Here is a 19086-nt window from a genome sequence, read left to right as displayed (position 1 = left end):
CTGAGTGGCTACCAAAAAATACTTCTTTTTGCAGGCAGTCATGGGCAAGGGCCTGACAAAATCTATTCCCCACTTCTGAAATGGATGGATGGACATCACTGGGTGATGTTGCCCAAGATGCAAATCCTTCCTACCAAAGAATTGGCATGGTTCACAGGTTTTGCAATACAAAGTGACATCCTTGAACAAGGTCTGCCAATAGTATCCAGCATGTAAAATCTTCTTAGTTGTATAGTCACTGGCATAGTGGCCTCCACAAAATCCATCATGACAATGCTTCAATACCTTAAGTACTTCATCTGCGTCAATGGCCCATCTTAGTTTGATGTCACACAAACTGACCTGCAAAGTCACAAATACCATAAAACATGCAAGAAAAGAAAAAACAGATGCAGGTTTGGATTTTCGAAACCATCGATGCACAAAACATGGTGCTTAGTCCCCGATCACAACAACAAAGCCTTGACAACCCCAAAAAAAACTACAAGACAATCTCTACAGCAATGAAAGATGAGAAAATTAAAATGTTGGACTTTGATATGTTCCTCAATATCTATGTCTCAAATTGATTATATAATTGCATTGCAAAGCAGCGTCTCGCAACAAATAATTTTCTTGGAAAGAGAGCCAGAATACATAAACACAAATAATTTTAACCCATCTCTAACAAAATTATGGGGAGCAAACACCGACGTGCAGTTTTTCTTAAGCCCTCATGGTGCAACATCATATTGCACATCGTACATTACAAAGATTGATAAAGAAACAAACATTGCAGTGAAAAAAGCAATTGGAAATTTTTTAAAGCATGGTGTTCCTACAAATGAGTGTGTCAGGAAAATTGGAAACACAATTTTGAACACAACACATTAGTTCCCAACAAGCATCTTACCTATGCCTTTCAATTCCCCCCACAAGTGCAACTAGAGAGTTTATGTAAAATAATAGAAGCAATCTAGAGGAATGAACTTTGCTATGAAAACAACGTGCACAACTTGAAGAACTCCATCTAGAAAGCACCAACATTTTCTTTGAGGATATCATCACTAAGTATACACAATGAGACCAAAACTTGCAAAACAATTGTGTGGCATCTTTTGTGAGCCATTACACAGTTAAAAAAGGAACCACGAAAAAAAGAAAGCATGAAAGAATAATAAGATTTAATAACTACAATAAAACACAAGACCCAAAAAACTACTACAGAGAACTATGCTTGTTGTACCTACCTTTTGGTTCTATAGATCATTCTCTTGGCTCAAGTTTTCAAACCTAGAAAGACATGTACAAAGTCAACCAGGACAAAATTGACATAAACCAATCAGTTTTCCAAAAAACATTGCCATACTGATCAACATCAAACACTCACATTATGACCATCAAAACAAGCTCAATTGATGAACGAGTTATGGCCTCCTTCGAAAGGTTTGACCTTGCAAGAGAAATGCTTGCAACAAAACAACCAAAGAACTATCATGTTTTTCAGCAACTCCAACAAGAAACTTTAACGAACAAGCTTTTGCTGGACAACATTCTATTAAAATAAAGAAAAAAACCAAAAGACTCTTTCCACTTATTCATATCTGGAAACACAGGAGCTAGTAAAACCTTTGATGTGATGGTCATCGCTGAGGGGCTCTTACGATTCCATTCTCACAATGACACATTAGATGTGGAGCTCTCGAAGGTGTTACTATTGGATTACACTAGCAAAGCAACATGAGCAATTGGCAAAAACACAATACATGCAACACTTCACTTACCACTACTTACAAGCATGTACACAAGCCTCTCAGAGTGAAAAAACTGCAAAATTTGTCCACTCAATACAAAAGTGTGTAACTATTAGTGATCAATGAAATCTCTCTCCTTGGCTTGAACACGCTCCTTGCAGCATACATGCGCATGCATGAAATTAAGCACAACAACGACAAATCTTTTGGCGATGTTGACATTCTTTTTTGTGGGGACTAGGCTAGCCCAATAAATCAGCCTTGGGTTTTTGTAGACAGTCATCCACAAAAACAATGCTAGGATGTTATTGGCAATCACGCGTCTAATAGTATGAATTAAAAGATCCTATGCCGAACAAAACGTGTCATTCTTGCAAGTACTAAATAGGATCTGCATAGGCTCACAAACTGACATTGACATTCAAAACCCTAACAATAACCACTTCAAAGAACCACCCAAAAAACACACAATTCTACATTTGTTCTTCAGAAACAATGCAAAGGACAAGCACAACAAGTATGTATTCAACATACTAGAAGGGGACTCACACCTGCTAAAAGCAATTGATGTTAGACACAAAACTTGCAACAAAATAGTAACAATCCCAACAAATCACAAGAAAACTTGTGGCCTTTAAGCCCAACTACATCTCAAACTATGCATGATTATTGAAGTTTGATCCGGGAATCTTGATATCAATGACGGCATTGTGAATGGTGATGATGGCATAATTAAAGGGTCAAACTCCCTAAAACAACCACTCCTTGCATGGATATAATTCAATGACAAAGTCACAAGTGCAAAAACTCAATATGAGAACAAAGGCCTATACACTGACATTCTACCAACATCATGGACACCAATAACACAAGTCCTCATGAATTTCAAATTGGCAACAACCAATGCAATACAATCACAAGAAAACAATTTCCAATCAAGCCTGCAGCCACTAGAACAATCCATTGCTCCCAAGTACTAACAATGGAAGCCCTTGCTTTCGACCTTGAAGGGATCAAAACACATGACCTAGTCTACACGGCACTATCAAGGGTACGTTCACAAAAAAATATCTACTTCCTATCCACATTAAAGCAAAAACAAATAAAAATAGACCCAACAGTAACACACGAAATTATGAGATTATGTAAAGATCGTGCTTGGATGTTCGATCAAACTGATTTCTCTGCCAATGACACGATAATAGACACTTTACAAAGTCTAAACACGAGATCATTAGTATCCCACAAAAAAGACTTATCATGTTCAAAAATCATCCTCGCTACCACTATTTTATGTCTGCAAGAAACTCATTCAAAAACACTACCAACTCTATGCTTACCGGAATTCAACAACATTGCAACAACAGAAGGACTAGGCCTTGCTACATACTACAAACCAAACCTTTCAATGCTACAACAAGAAGCCTTATCTGTATAAGGCAATGAATGATTGCTTGCAATATTGGGAACACTAGTGATTGCAATATTGGACACATACAAATCACAAAAAGAAAAAGCTAACACACTAATCCAAATCATACAATCAATGCTGGGCATGGTAATTCCAATAACTACTACATACGTCATGGGAGACTTCAATATCGACTATCAAACCAACACAATTGCTATGACAAAAATTCAACAACTAATGTCCAATTAAAATATCATACAACTAATAACAACATCAACAACAATCTATGGATCTACCATTGACCACATTTGGACCAACAACCCAAGCGAAATAGCAAACTAGGGCACAAACTTCATATATTGGTCACACCACTCACTACTATACACGATTCTATCCATTGAATAAACTCTAGTCAAAAAAATTATTTAAAAAAAAAACTTCTTAAGGCAGGCCTACTGAAGTACCTTCAACTTGTTTTTTTTACAAGCTCAAATCTTTGTAGCCTAGATTATTGTCATGGCTACTCTATTTTAATTCCATCATGTGGAAAATTGGATCAGCTCCATCAGATGCATATGGAATCAAGTAACTACATAAGGATCTACTCCTTGGAAAAGAAAAAATGGATTAAGAATTTACCTCTCTCTCTCTCTCTCTCTCTCTCTCTCTCTCTCCTTCGTCTTCCTCTTCCTCTCCCTTTCTTTTTAAAATTTCTTACTATCGTGGTCCTTCTCTCTCCCCTCCCCCCCCTCTCTCTCTCCCCCCCCCCCCCCCCTTCCCTTCATCCCTTCCCCCTCCCTTTCCCCCTCCATCCCATCTCTCTCCCCCTCTCCCTTTTCCTTCTTTCCCTCTCCATCCCCTACATCAAGATGGGTCATTCAAAGGTGCATGCTTCACTTGCTATGCAAATACATCTTAAAAAGCCTTTGTAACTATTGGAAGGTCTTTATTGGCACCATTATAAAGTCCTTTGAGATTTTACCACAATATTGAAAAGCTTGGTCAGGGCACAATGTACATATTGCAAGACGAGGAAAGAAATGGCACAGTATTGAAATAGCAACAGCAGACACTTTTCCAATGTATGTGGCGGGAGAACAATGAGAAGAAAGAAGACCTCTTGCAAAGCAATGCAGTAAGAAGTGGTTGCGAATGTGGTATGCATTCGATCTTTGCCATTGGAGCAAAGAACACAAGCTATGGTCTCACATTTGGTGGGAGAATTTGAGGCAACAACATCAGACCATTCAAGTGAATACTAGTCTTGAGTCTTCATAAGCTTTAGCTTGCACCTAAAATTTATAGAGTGACCTAAGTTTTATTCAAAAAAACGGGTCAAATATGTGTTTTTTCAATTTAAAATCGAGTAACAAAATTATCCCTTTATAAAAAAACTAGACCTTAATTTGTAGCTTGTATTCGGATGAATACTCCTATCATTCACATTCTTGCCTACCTACGTATTAGTACCTCCAACACTTAATAACTGTGTTGATAAACACCTTTAAGAGTTTTGGAGCTCAAAAACTCGAAGACTTAACAAGGGTGCCAATCAACACCTTTTAGAGTTTTAGAAAGCAACAGTGGTAAATTCTAAAAGGACTTTATAATGGTGACAATAAACACCTTCCAATAGTTACAAAGGCTTTTTAAGATGTATTTGCAATGAGTGAAGCGCACACTTTTGAATGATGCATCTTGATGTAGATGGAGGGGGAAAGAAAGGGAACATCAAGGGGATGGAGGGGCAAAGAAAGGGAAAGGAGGAAAAGTGAGGGGGAGGGGGAGAATGGAGGGGGAAAGGGAGGGAAAGGGAGGGGGAAGGGATGAAGGGAAGAGAGAGAGAGAGAGAGAGAGAGAGGGGGGGGGGGAGAGAGAAGGGGAAAGGGAGAGGGAAGGGTGAGGGTGATGAGAGGTAAGGAAGGGGAGGAGGGAAGGGGTTCTCACGCTACCACAACAGTAAGAAGTTTAGAGAGAGAGTATTGTTAGACTCCATCTTGCAGAGTCAGTTTATTTCATAGTAGTAAATGAGCAGACTACAAAATATTTGTCGAAGAAATTATGTGCCACTTATGAGAAGGAAACTGCCTCTAATAAAGTTTACCTCATGAAGAGGTTGTTTGAGTTGTAGATGAAGGAAGGGGTCTCCATTGCTTCTCATTTGAATGAATTTAATATGATTTTCAGCTAGCTTTAGGCTCAAAAGATGAATTTTGATGTGGAGATTAAGGCAATATTTCTCGTGTTCATTGCCATCCTCATGGGATACCTTCCGTACAACTACCAGAAACTTTGCACCTGGTGGAGAATTGAAGTTTGATGATGTTGTGGGTAGCTTGTTGGTCAAGGAGATTAGACAAAAGTCTATGGATGGCAACAAGTAGGATGCAACATTAAATGTTCAAATGGGTAAATCATAGTTCAAGGGGAAGTCCCAAGAAAGAGGTAAGTCTTGTAGCAAATATAGGGCTCGCAACATTGAGCATTACCAATGTGGCAAGAAGGGCCACATGAAAAAGTATTGCTACAAGCTGAATAGGGAGAAAAAGGATAAGAAAAGTAATGCAACTTGGGGTGCAAATAAGAAGGAAGAGAGTCCAAGGAAGGACAAAGGAAAAGCGAAGACCAGGAGATCAATGTAGTCAGTGAGACAATGGCATTCCCTTCATATGTAGTCTACCCACACTATTGCTTTTACCACTTCAGATGATGCATATTACCAAGGTTGGATTTTGGATTCTGGTGCTTCACTCCATGTTACTCCCCATAGGGAATGGTTCTCCACTTAGAAATTTTTTAGGAAGGGTGCAGAAACCAATGTAGAGGAGACATAAGCAAGGGCCTTGTAGGCACAAGAGCAAGCTGAGGCCACTACAAAAATGGTTGACATGGAAAGGCAGAGAGGAGAAGAAGGAGAGAAGCACATCAAGGGGCTCCGAGATAGGCTTGAAGATATCAGAATGGATGGGGATATTGCTGTGAGAAGGAGCTAGCAATGATGCAAAAGCATCTTGAAGATCAGAGAGCCAAAAAAGAGGCTCTTTCCAAATGGCTTTGCAACATTGAGAATACATTAAACATTGAAAAAGTCTAGATGATGGAGGAACTGAAAAGGGAGAATGTAGAAAACCAGAGTGGTGATGCAAGAGCTATGAGAGAGCTTCAAGGCCAAGAAAGATGGGGTAGAGAGAAGCCACAATGGAGAAGACAACGAGGCAGCTCTCTAGGCCAAGAAGGATGAAGAGAGTAGCCCCAATGGAGCAAGTTGTAGAAGCCACAGTGGAACTTGTTATGTAGAACCATTTTTGCAATTTTGGAAAGTTAAGGATAAGACCCTACAACAAGATGATGATAAGGTTGTTCACGAGCTTGTAGTGGCATTCAAAAGTTTTGAAAAGTCGTCCGCCATCATGAGAGATTTCAAAACTAGATTGAAAGTCTTAGAAATGGCACATCTTGATGCTATTGATCAATTCAAGTAGCTGAAGAGATGCTGAGGGAATCTGATGAAGCTATTGCATGGAGGGAGTAAAGAGTGGAGCAGCTAAAGGAGAACATTCGTACCCTTAGGATGAGGGAGGAAGGAATCAAGAAGAAACTTCTTCATGTATAGAGTCAGACTGTGGTATTGATGACCAAAATAGTTAGATCAGATGCTTATCATGTTATGCAGCAGGGTCCGAAATGAATGGTCTACCATACCTCCATCATAGATGACTACATGATCCGATGGCCTACGTACTCCCACCCTATGCATATTTTTTTCTTTGGGGTGTTTGTGCATGCAAGCTCGGTATGTAGAGTATGTAATGTGCCACTGCCCTATAGAGTATGTAATGTGCCACTACCCAGGTCATGTGCATATTTTTTTCTTTGGGGTGTTTGTGCATGCAAGCTTGGTATGTAGAGTATGTAATGTGCCACTGCCTATGACTACAAAGAAAATGAGCCTTAAGGGAGGAACCAGCCCCCTTTAGGAAAGGAGCAAGAAGGGACAAGCCTACAACTAGGGAGCTTAACGTAAGGAAAGAGGGAGCGACATCAAGGGAGGGGCTAGGCCCTTGAAGGGAGGAACCATCCACTTTCAAGAAACGAGCAAGGAGGTTTGGGCTTGCAATCAAGGAGCTCAAAAAGGCAACATGCTCAAAGCAATGTGGAACCAGCGCCTGAAGGGAGGATCCAGCCCCCTTCAAGAAAGGAGCAAGGAGGGTTGAGCCTACAATCAGGGAGCTCAAAAAGGCAACCTGCTCAAAGCAATGTGGAGCCAACCCCTAAAGGGAGGAACCATGAAGGAGCAAGAAGGGCCAAACTTTTAATGAAGGAGCTAAAAAATGTGGCATGCTCAAAGGAATGTGGAACCACCCCCTTAATGAAAGGAGCCTTTTAGATGTAATCTATGTAATCTATTAATGTTCTCCAAAGTTTACTTGGGTAATGTATCTATTTTAGGATAGCACTTTGTAGTAGCAATGCGATTCGATTTAGTATAGCACTGGTTGGTTGCAGCTCGAAGGTTAGTTGCACACTAGGATATCAATTGCCACCAGCACGGTGGTTTGCTTCTATTATTACAAGATGAATGGCATACAATTCATTCGTTTAGGATTTATGGTCACCAGCCAAGTGGCTGAAATATGACAATAGATAAAGAGAACCATCGTAAAGGGGACTGTTTTAGTATAGCACTTTGCAACAATTTTAGGATAGCATGGCGATAGTGTAGGATAAGTGGTCGCCAACTTGGTGGTTGGTTGCACACTAGAATACTAACTACCATCAGTGCAGTGGTTGTTTGGGATATACTAAAAACAAGCATGGGATTTACAAAACAAGCCCCATTCAATTTTTGAAAGGGAATCCAGTGAGCATTTTGTATACATACCTCTTGACTAGTCTCCACTGGCCATTTATTTAGAGACGATTGGCATTGTATAATACTTCTCAATGTAAATTCATTCTTGACACTTCTCCATGTATCTAGCTTTATTTTTTTATGTAACATTTCTTAACGTAAGTGTAGTTGTTTATATATATATATCCAATATTAAAATATTTCCAAAGTGATTGAAGTGATGTTTTCTCAGCTATGTGACTAGATAGTTCCCTTTGACAAGCCAAGGATCATAATGTGAGATGAAATATTTTGATTAAATTGAGTTGAATATTTGAAATAAAGTGGTTGGATAATGCTAATGAGAGAGGAGAGATGTTGTTATGATGATCGGTAGCACAAAGTATGGTAGGAGAACTCTTTGAGTTTGGATAGTGTCCTTTAAAGTCAGACAAAAGATTCCAAATATTTACATATATCTATATGTCTGTATATATCCAATATTAAAATAGTTCCAAAGTGATTGAAGTGATGTTTTCTGAGCTATGTGACTAGATAGTGTCCTTTGATAGGCCAAGGACCATAATGTGAGATGAAAGATTTTGATTAAATTGAGTTGAAGATCTGGAATAAAGTGGTTGGATAATGCTGATGAGAGAGAGGAAGAGATGTCACTATGATGATGGATGTCAGTATGATGATGTCTATATGTATCCAACATTATAGATATTTCCAAACTGATCAAAGTGATGTTGTACCAAGCTCCAAAGTGACCGGAGTGATCCAACATTATAAATATTTCTAAAGTGATCAAAGTGATGTTGTAAAAAGATCGTTGAAAGTTGCATGCTCTTCAATGCAAACTAGCTGCATGATCTTCAATGCAAACCAATGAAGAAACATAGATGGAAAGCCACATTAGCAATGACATTTCTTCAGCCTATCCTTCGGAAGATGAAGCCATTTCACAATGGTTATCACGGCAACCCGAGATTGTCTTACATGAGGTTGATTTATTGGAGGAGGAACTTAGTGTTCCACAATATCGACCCAAGATTGTCATGTGGAAGAAGGGTCTCATTCGAAAGATGGATTGATTGGCAAGAGGAACCATGGGAAGGACATCAATATTATGCGGACCCACAGTTTGCAAAGTATGTTGCAAAGTATGAGAGAGAGAGAGAGAGAGAGAGAGAGAGAGAGAGAGAGAGAGAGAGAGAGAGACCCAAACAGAACTTCACCCCACTTCAAACACCCCCCCCTTCAACATCTGATGCATGCCACATGTTGCCAACTTGTGGCGCATGTTATATGTGTCACCCCCCCCAAAAAAAAAAAAGTTTAATTTTTTAGGAGGGGGGGAGGATTACCAAAAAGCGAGCGGAGAAAGCGAGCGGAGAAAAGCGAGTAGCCCCAAATAAGCGAGCAAGATTAAATAGGTTTCAAGCAAGCGAAAACCTCATCCAGCATCTTATTCCTCTCAATATCATTGGAACAATTGATGTGATCATAAGCAAATTAAACATATTCCAACAATGAAGGCATGCCTAAAACTCATAATTAACTTCTCTTTCATCCCCATACTATCACATTTGAGTCATTGTGGAGAGGTAGAGACACAACAATACATAAAATTTATAAAAAAAGCAAACACTACTCAGATTGAACATCCACACAACAAGATAATGATAGATCACAAGGTAGAATATATGACTGAAAATATGTAAACATGATCATGTGCTACATATACATATCATGTCTTTTATGCTTGCAGAAGATCATCCATACATTCGATCCAAAAACATGGAAACAGAACTAACTATGTCAAAAGAAAAAAAACACATTTTCATCATAAGGATTAATTTTGCTTAGTGAAAATACCTATGTTATCTGGACAATACCATACTTTTAAAAACTTAGGAAGCCAAAAAAGGATTTTAGCCCTCCATACTTCTATTATGACAATGTCTAAATGATAGTTCTATCGGAACTAGAAATGAATGCATCTAACCACTATATTGAGTGCTCATCCAGTATCCTTTAGACTATTATGTTAAACTCAATACGTGACCACAAAATCAAGCATAAGAGGAGCATGATTCAAGTGAAATAATTGGCAAAGACACTCTGTAACTAGTATCCTATGGCATCTAATAGAAAATATGCACCAGGCATTAACAAGCTTCTATTTCCACCCCTACGAGCAAACTCATATCCTGTAGTATGAAAAACTTTAAGGAAAACATTGCACTTAATGCATCAATTAAGCCAGTGACTACTCATCATGCACAATCGAACAATCATCAAGGAAAGTCTAGTTAAGCAAGTTGAAGCAAAAAACAAATATCTATTCGGATCTATGTTGTGGTGTATTCGCCAACCATGAGTAGCAACAAAAGAACCTATGAAAAAAGAAAAATAGGGATTATGCCACTCTACCATGATCACTTCCATGCTACAAATAAGGGAATACATAGTCGTTTTAGGGTACTTTTAGGGTTCATTCCCAACCACTAAAAAGAGAGCCAATGCTATCTATTTGTATTCATAAAATCTTTATGAACATTATCATGTTCAATATAAGGATAGGAGCCACCTCAATGGGTAGTCTTAAACAAATATAAATACTATTCGAATTTGAACCTTATGCAAAAGATTTTTTTTAAACACAAAGTAAAACTTAATTATACATACAGATGGGAATCAGGTCACCATTGTAAGTATGTATTTAGTAATTAAGTTGAAAATATTCCCTTAGAAAAATAGCTCAATCAACATAGTACCCATACTATATATTAAAAATTTACAAGATCTCATTCATACCATTAGATTGTTTTCATCACTTGTCATAAGTACTAACCTCAATTGGCATTATGTATTTGGGTCAAAATAGTTTTTAGTATAGGATATAATGGAGCAATACATTTATGTAATATTTATTGATCATAGTTTCTAATATAGGATAAAATCGAGCATAGAGTAATGTTGTCATTCAAAAATGATAATATACCTTCTTTGACCATATACAAGTATCATGCATTCATAAAAAAAGTTAGTCATAAACTGCAATATAATGTGCCCATAATGCATGTACATTAAATCTTCACATGTTACAATGTGAGAAAGGGAATAATTTAACTATGAAATCAAGGATCAATGTAGGAAATGGTCTTCTATGCACACATAAATGCTAAGGGTCCATCTAATACAATATTGGAAATTGATGTGAGTATAAGTGTATGCATCCATCAGTGATGTATATGAGTACTCGTATGCATCCATTTGTGATGTATATTGTTGTACTAATCCATGGTGCTTTACGGCTTGAGTTCTTTGTAGCACAATTAATCACAACAATGTTGTATTTTTCAAAAGAAAAATGCCATAAAAATTTCATGCTGCAAAACACACACAAAAAAATGGCATTTGTAGCACTAATCCAAGCATTTCCTGCAAGCAATCTGGTTGCCCTTCAAGATTGCCTCTTGCCTCCTCACCTCCTTGCTTCCTCACCTCCTCACCTCCTTGCTTCTTTCCCTTCTCACCTCCTTGCATAATGCTTGTTGCTGGCAATTCCAAGGCTATCCCTCCCCTCATTGGCCAGCTCCTCTACTCCTCACGTCATCCTTCCCCTCATTTTGATGTCTCTAATGAATAGCTTGGGGGTCTTGTTTTTGGAGGGGGGAAGCATAAGAATGGCAACACATTAATGCGCTATCATTTTTCATGCTTTTGCCACCAAAAAACAAGACCTACAAAGCCCTTGCTTAAACTTGAATGAGCCTCTTGATTTTGGGCATGTTAAGCCATTTTTGACCATTATACCCCCAAAATCAAGAGGCTCATTCAAGCTTAAGCAAGGGCTTTGCAAGCATTGCAAGTCCAGTAAATGCAATCAATCAGATTAGGAATTGGCAAACTCCATTTGAGAATGGTCAAAAATACTTTGTCTTTGAATAATGCCTTGGATCATGGGATGGGGTCCCATGAACCTGTTGCCTATGATGATGAATGGTTCTGCCCTCGACTAAAGGTGACGTGTGTAGTAGTAAAAGGATAGCCCTCATGGAATCTCTAAGGGGTCTTGATTTTGGCCATGATTTGCACATTCTAGCACGTGAGCCATACATCAATTTCCAACACTTGAGGCATATAGTGGCTTTGCCTATGCAATGTTTCTAGCTGCAATCCAAGCATCAAGCAATCTCATATTCTGTATCCAGAGACATCATGAGGGGTAGAGCCTCTTTTTGGTAGTCTCACTAGCAATATGTATTGAAAAAAAATGTACTCCAGATGCGAGCAAACGGTCTACTCCATCTCCAGCAACTAGTTTGAGACTCCAAAGGCTCTGGCAACGAAAAGCTCGTGTTTTAGTTTTCAACAGCAACTCTCCTCCGAATGGCCAACGATGGAGAAGATGACGAAATCTTAAAGATTCCATCAGCACCTCAAAAGATTTTGGTAAGCCAAATCATGACACGTGGCATATCCTATCTCCTTGCCACATCAGTAGCCTCATTAGTCTACCATGTCAGCATCAAGTTGGTCATATGCCACATCATCTTATCTACCACATGGCAGATAAGCCTCTCAATTCTTGACATGTGGCACGAATGCCACATCAGCTCAGTAGTCCACATCATCTAGCCATGTCACCTCTGCCACATCACCACTACCATGTCATCAAGGACACATCACCACTACCACATCATCAAGGACACGTCACTTGCCATGTGATCAGGGACACGTCACCTACCATGTCATCAGTGACACATCATTTGTGCCACATCATCTGCCACATCAAGTATGCCACATCATCTACCACATCACCTGTGCCACATCATCTATGCCAGGTTATCATTGCCACATCATCTGTTGACATCATCACCTGTGCCACCTCAGTAGTGCCACCGTAGCTATCCAGTCAGCACTGACCTCTGTAGGCACACACAGTGCTCCTTAGTCACTACATGTGACCACTCCTGCCACCTCAACATAGGGCTCCATTGGCACACCTCTTGCTAGGCACACTGCCACATCATCACTGCATGTAACTCACAATGACACATCATCATTGAGCACCATTTGCACTCCTTTTGCCCCTCCACCTAGATCAAGTCGTATCTCTTGATCCAGGAAGAATTTGAGGGTGCTCCAAAAAGGAAAGTCACTCGTTTTTTCATGCTCTACACATTGTTACATCACACGCACATTTCGGCACAAGTCACATTCACATTTGAGCCTCGCCGACAAAACCACTTCCTTCATGCACATTTGCCTCTACATTGATGCATTTGACCCAGCACTTAAAAAGAACAAAAGAAAAGGAATTATTTGCTTTTCTTTCATCGATCGAAGGTTGGTATACATCTAGATCAGAGTAGACTAGATTGCCATAGAGGGGATGCTTTGAATTTCCCCAAGTTTCCAATCTAAGCCATGCCCAAAATTCTTGACTAGTACCTACTCGGAGTCAGTCAATACACTCACATATGGTTTCACATCATTATATTACCTAAAACCTTATGTTGATTAGTTCAGTGAGTAGACTTCAAAGAGTACGGAGGCATTGCAGATTGTTTCAGTCGGTAGATAGCACTTGATTTCACACACACATGCCACCATTATAAAGCCTATTCGGCTATCTCAAGGCATCGTGCACATCATTTCAGCTTTGTAAAGCCTCTTGGCTATTCCTGGCATCTTGGATATTCTCGACATCATTGCCACAAGCCTTGTAATATAGATCAGATTTTATATATTGTAGTCCTATCTTCACCGATGGTTTAGAGATTTCACTTGCCATAGTCAGTGTATTTGCAGTTGATTCATACATAGATTTTCACAACACTTTTGACTATTTCTTGCACCATGTCGACTAGCAACCTCAATTTGGAGGCATCTCCTAAGCTTGACAACTCCAATTATGGTAAATGGAAATACGGAATGGAGACCATTCTTGTACTTCAGGACAAATGGCAGTTTGTCAATGGATCTACACCAAGAGCATTAGACAATCCTGCCACCAGTAGCTCTACTCCATCTGTTGTCATAGCACCAGCAACGCGATCTACAATGGCATCTACAGCTACACAAATAGTTTTCGCACCAGTAGCAGATCTTGCCATTGCCCGAGTTAAGGCAGAATGGGATAAGAAAGACAAGTATGCCTATCATCTGATCAAGCAGAATGTGTAAGATGTCATGCTACGATAGCTCAACATAGTCAAGACATTGAAAGAAGCATGGGATATGTTCGCAGCTCTCTACGAGTCCAAGAATACATCCAAGATTCTCACACTGAGAAACTCGGGGGGGTCACTATGTATAAACCCTCTATATCACGTGCGTTCAAGGCCTATATTTAAAGTCCTTTATCTGTAAAAAATTTCATTAATAAAATGTACCCCTTCTCTATACAAATCTGTAAATTTTTTCCAAAACTATTTTAAATAGTCCCTTATGTATATTTATTTCTGTAAATTTTAGAAATTAAAAAAATCCTTCTGTTGAACTCACGTGATAGGGTTACATATGATGAGTGACCCCCCCGAGCTGAGAAACTAGATCAAATAGAGTTCCCGCAACAGCAGTGAAACTGGTCATGCTTATGTACTCCGCATAAAAGACTACAACAATCAACTTGCAGTAGCAGGAGAGACTATGAACCCCACAGAAATGGTTCAAGTCATCCTTAATGGACTAGGAGAGGGATACGAGAATCTAGTCCAGAGTATTGCCATCCAACGGCAAATTTCAACATTGGAAGAACTTCAGTCGAACTTTAGTCAGTCCTACTTGGAGAAGCACTTAGGACTCAGGCCATTCAAGCACGTAAACATCATTCTAATGATTAGGCATTCACAGCTTTAGACAGAAGCAAAGGCAAAGGCAGAGGCAGAGGTAGGTCATCTCAAAAAAGTGGTCATCATCAGCAACAAACCCAAAGTCATCATTAGCATCAGCATCAGCATCATCCTCAGCAACATTAGAATAAAGAGGAAATCATTCCACCCGAGGAAGATTTCAAGGATGAGGGAATGCATCTACCAACGTGTCAAACATACAGTGCAACTACTATCACAAGCTTGGACACTATAAGAGACATTACTGCAAGAAGGAGTATGAGGGAATTCTCGAGGCAGAGAAAATCATCATGGTGGACATTCTATTCACAATCATTTTGCAAATGAACATGGCAATATGTTTCTTGCACACGAGGAATCGCATTAGACTGATACAGTGTACTCAGACACACTGATTTCAATCCCAAAGAGGATTATAGCTATCAAGTCGACCAAGTGGAACAGGATCCTTGGTACATCGACAGCGGTGCATCATCTCACATGACAAATCATAAGGAATGGTTCACAGAAATGAAGCCATTAGAAGGACAAAAAAATTTCATCTACAGAGCAGACAATACATCGAATCTAGTTCAAGGGACAAGTGTTATCCCTATGAACAATTTCACTGGTATGAAAGGATTAGTGAAAGATGTGCCGCTATGTTCCGAAGCTCAGCAAAAATCTTTTGTCAGTAGGTCAAATGACGGAACACAATTACAAAGTCATGACGGTGATGAATGCACTATCAGAGATAAATCCAAAAGATGTCAGCTAGTAGCAAAAGGTGTCAAAGAAGGACGCTTATATAGAATGCTAGCTATAGTATTAGATAAGCATGCCATGTCAGCTCAACTACAACAAATGCCACTATCTGCAAAATGGCACAAGAGATATGGTCATGTCAACTTCAAGTACTTGTTAGATCTAAGGAATCAAAATATGGCAATTGGGATTCTAAAGCTACAGTTTCTTGGAAAAGTTTGTGAAGCATGCTACTTTGGTAAACAAAAGTGAACCAACTTTGGTAGAAGTACCTCTCATGCATGAGGTATTCTTGATTTGATACATACAGATGTATGGGGTTATGCCCAGGCCCGCAGCATCAATGGTTCACTTTATTACTTGACTTTCATCGATGACTACAGCAGATATTGTTGGGTCTACTTTCTAAAAGATAAATCTAAAGTGTATTCCAGATTTTAAGAATTCAAAGCCATGGTAGAAAACCAGACAGGCAGAAAGATCAAGGTCATGAGATTAGATAGAGGAGGTGAATACATGTCTTTGGCATTCATGAACTTTTGCAAAAATCATGACATATGAAGACAATTCACATGTGCAGATACTCCTCATCAGAATGCAAGAGCTGAAAGGAAGAATGGGACTTTAGTAGACAGTGCTAGAGCAATGCTTAGTGAAAAGCATCTTCCGAATCAGTATTGGGCAGAAGTAGTAGCTATAGTAAACTACTCGTTTAATTGGCTTCCTACCGAACCGATACAAGGTATGACTGCTTATGAAGCATTCACTGGACACAAGCCACACATTGGGCATCTCCGCATATTTGGTTGCAAAGGATATGCCCACATACATGATGATCATCGCAGGAAATTGGATGCGAAGTCACGCAAATGCATCATGGTTGGCTACAGTGAAGAAAGTAAAGCATACAAATTGTATGATCCCATCAACCGCAAGGTCATTATCTCAGAGATGTAATCTTTGATGAGGAATCATAATGGAAAACCTCACCTACACAAGAGATAGAAGCATCAACTTCACAGTCATCTACAGAACAGGTTGATGAAGAAGAGCAAGAATTGCCAGCAACACCCCAAGTAGAGCCACAATAGCTTAGACGGTCTACTAGGGAAAGAAGACCTCTAGCCAGATAGAATTGGGTTTTGGAGAGATTTAGATAGCACATTCATGACTCAACTCAAGTATATTTGCAGTCTCCTAAAGAAGTTTCATATGGCAGATTGCAAGATTGCAGCCACTCCCATGGAACAGAGTTTGAAACTTACTAAAGATTCAGAAAAGCCTATAGTCAATGACAGATACTACAGGCAGCTCATTGGATCTCTTATATATTTGACTATCACACGGCCAGATATTTGTTATGCAGTAAGCTCACTAGCACAATTTATGGCAAATCCAAAATAGTCTCATTGGAATGCAGCCAAAAGAGTCTTGAGATACATTAGAGAAACAAGACAGTTTGGGATAGAATACAGAGGAAGTCATCCATGGTTGCATGGATACTGTGACACTGACTATGCCGTAGATCATGAGACCAGGAGATTGACACAGGGATATGCATTTTGCCTTGGTCAAGGTGCTATATCATGGTTGTCAAACAAATAGCTAACTGTTTCTTTGTCTTCGACTGAAGTAGAATATAGAGCACTCACTATAGGTGCATGTGAGGCTATATGGCTCAGAAGACTATTGTCAGAAATAGATTACTTTGATGAGTCAAAGCCAACAACAATATATTGTGATAGTCAATCGGCTCAAGCATTGGCCAAGAATCCCGTATATCACTCCAGGACAAAGCACATTGATGTCAAAGAGCACTTCATCATAGAAAGAGTGTTACTTGGTGAATCACATTGCAGCATTGTGATAGCAAAGAAAATGTTGCAAACATCTTTACCAAACCACTCATTAAAGCTATTCGAGAAACACCGACTAGCTCTTGGTTTGATGTAGAGGAAGGACATTCCCATTAAAGGGTGTGGTGGAATGTAATTCTCAGTCCTTCTTCGATTCCCCAGAATCATCATCTTGAGGGAAGGCCTACTTCATGATGTTGATCTTGAGGGAAGGTGTTGAGAGTTCATGCTCAACATCATGTGATCATGTGTGCATAGCACCATCACGTGATCATATGTGCATAGCACTAACCTTATAGAGTGCTATAAAGGAAAGGGTTAGATCCCCTAACCCTAACCCTAAATGGGTTTGTATATATTCTATTTTTTCAACTAAATCTAGTGTACATTTAGTCATTTGTGGTGTGCTCTCTAGTTGTGCCCTCTCTCCTTATCTCCACTCTTCTCCTCTCCCCTCTTCATATTTTGTCACAAATTATCCGAAGATGTGTGCCAGATCATGAAAGGAAAGCAATCCTAATGGGAGCACATGCTGGAAATTCAAGAGCTCACTTTTCTAGTGATATTAGTGGAAAAACGATCATGTAGGTAGGTTTGTGGTGGCCTATAGTATTGAAAGATGCTCATCATTTTGCTAAAAATTGTCTTCCATGTCAAAGAGATGACAGGACAATAGATGAAGATCGGATGCCATATCAGCCTATCTTACCTTTGGGTCCATTCCAGAAATGGGGACTCGATTTTATGGGTCCGATCAAACCTTCGGCTAGATATACTAGCAATAAGTATATTTTGGTAGCCACAACTACTGCACTAAGTGGGTAGAGTAAATTGCCTTGTGAGATAATACAGTGGCTACCATAGCTTTTATTTATCACAATATCATAGCCAGTTTTGGTTCTCCAATAGAGATGCTTTTTGATTAAGGGGTTTATTTCATGAATAAAGTTATGAAGAAATTAACACATGCACACATGATTGTGCATAAGAAGTCAACTACATACTATCCACAGGCTAATGGCTAGGCTGAGAATTCCAATAAAACATTCAAGAAGATTGTGAGAAGGATAGTTTCAAAAAATTGAATTGATTGGGACCAAAAACTACATTTAGCATTGTGGGCGTTTTGTATAGCCTATAAGGTAACTACTAGAATGACACCATTTCACCTTGTTTATGGATGTGAAGTAGTAGTACCAATGGAGTTTATTGTGCCTAGTCTCCGAATAGCAAAAAGCTGAGAATAGATTGTCTCTAGAGGAATCAGTTAATCATAGGATTCAACAATTGTTGAAGCTGGAGGAAGACATGGTGGTGAGTTCCTATATTTTAGATATGATTCAAAAGATAAGGCAAGCTTGGATAAATAGGAACATTAAGTTTAAAGTATTTAAGAAAGGAGATCTAGTGTTGATGTTTAATTCTAAGCTAGATCCTCATCCATGAAAACAATAGTTGAGATATGATGGTCCTTACAAAATTATGGAGGTGTTAGGAGAAGGAACATTTAGATTGGAGGATATGTATGGCAATCCATTTTCAAAACTAGTGAATGGTTATAGATTGAAGCCGTATCATGCACCAACATTATCTGTCGTAAATGCTGTGGGAGATGAATCAGTACTTTAGGCTGGAGTAGTAA

Source organism: Dipteris shenzhenensis, chromosome 2 (assembly GCF_047967505.1).
Source record: "Dipteris shenzhenensis isolate YYH24624 ecotype China chromosome 2, Dip_SZ_1.0, whole genome shotgun sequence".
Lineage (NCBI taxonomy): Eukaryota > Viridiplantae > Streptophyta > Polypodiopsida > Gleicheniales > Dipteridaceae > Dipteris > Dipteris shenzhenensis.
This window is presented reverse-complemented; position numbering follows the sequence as displayed.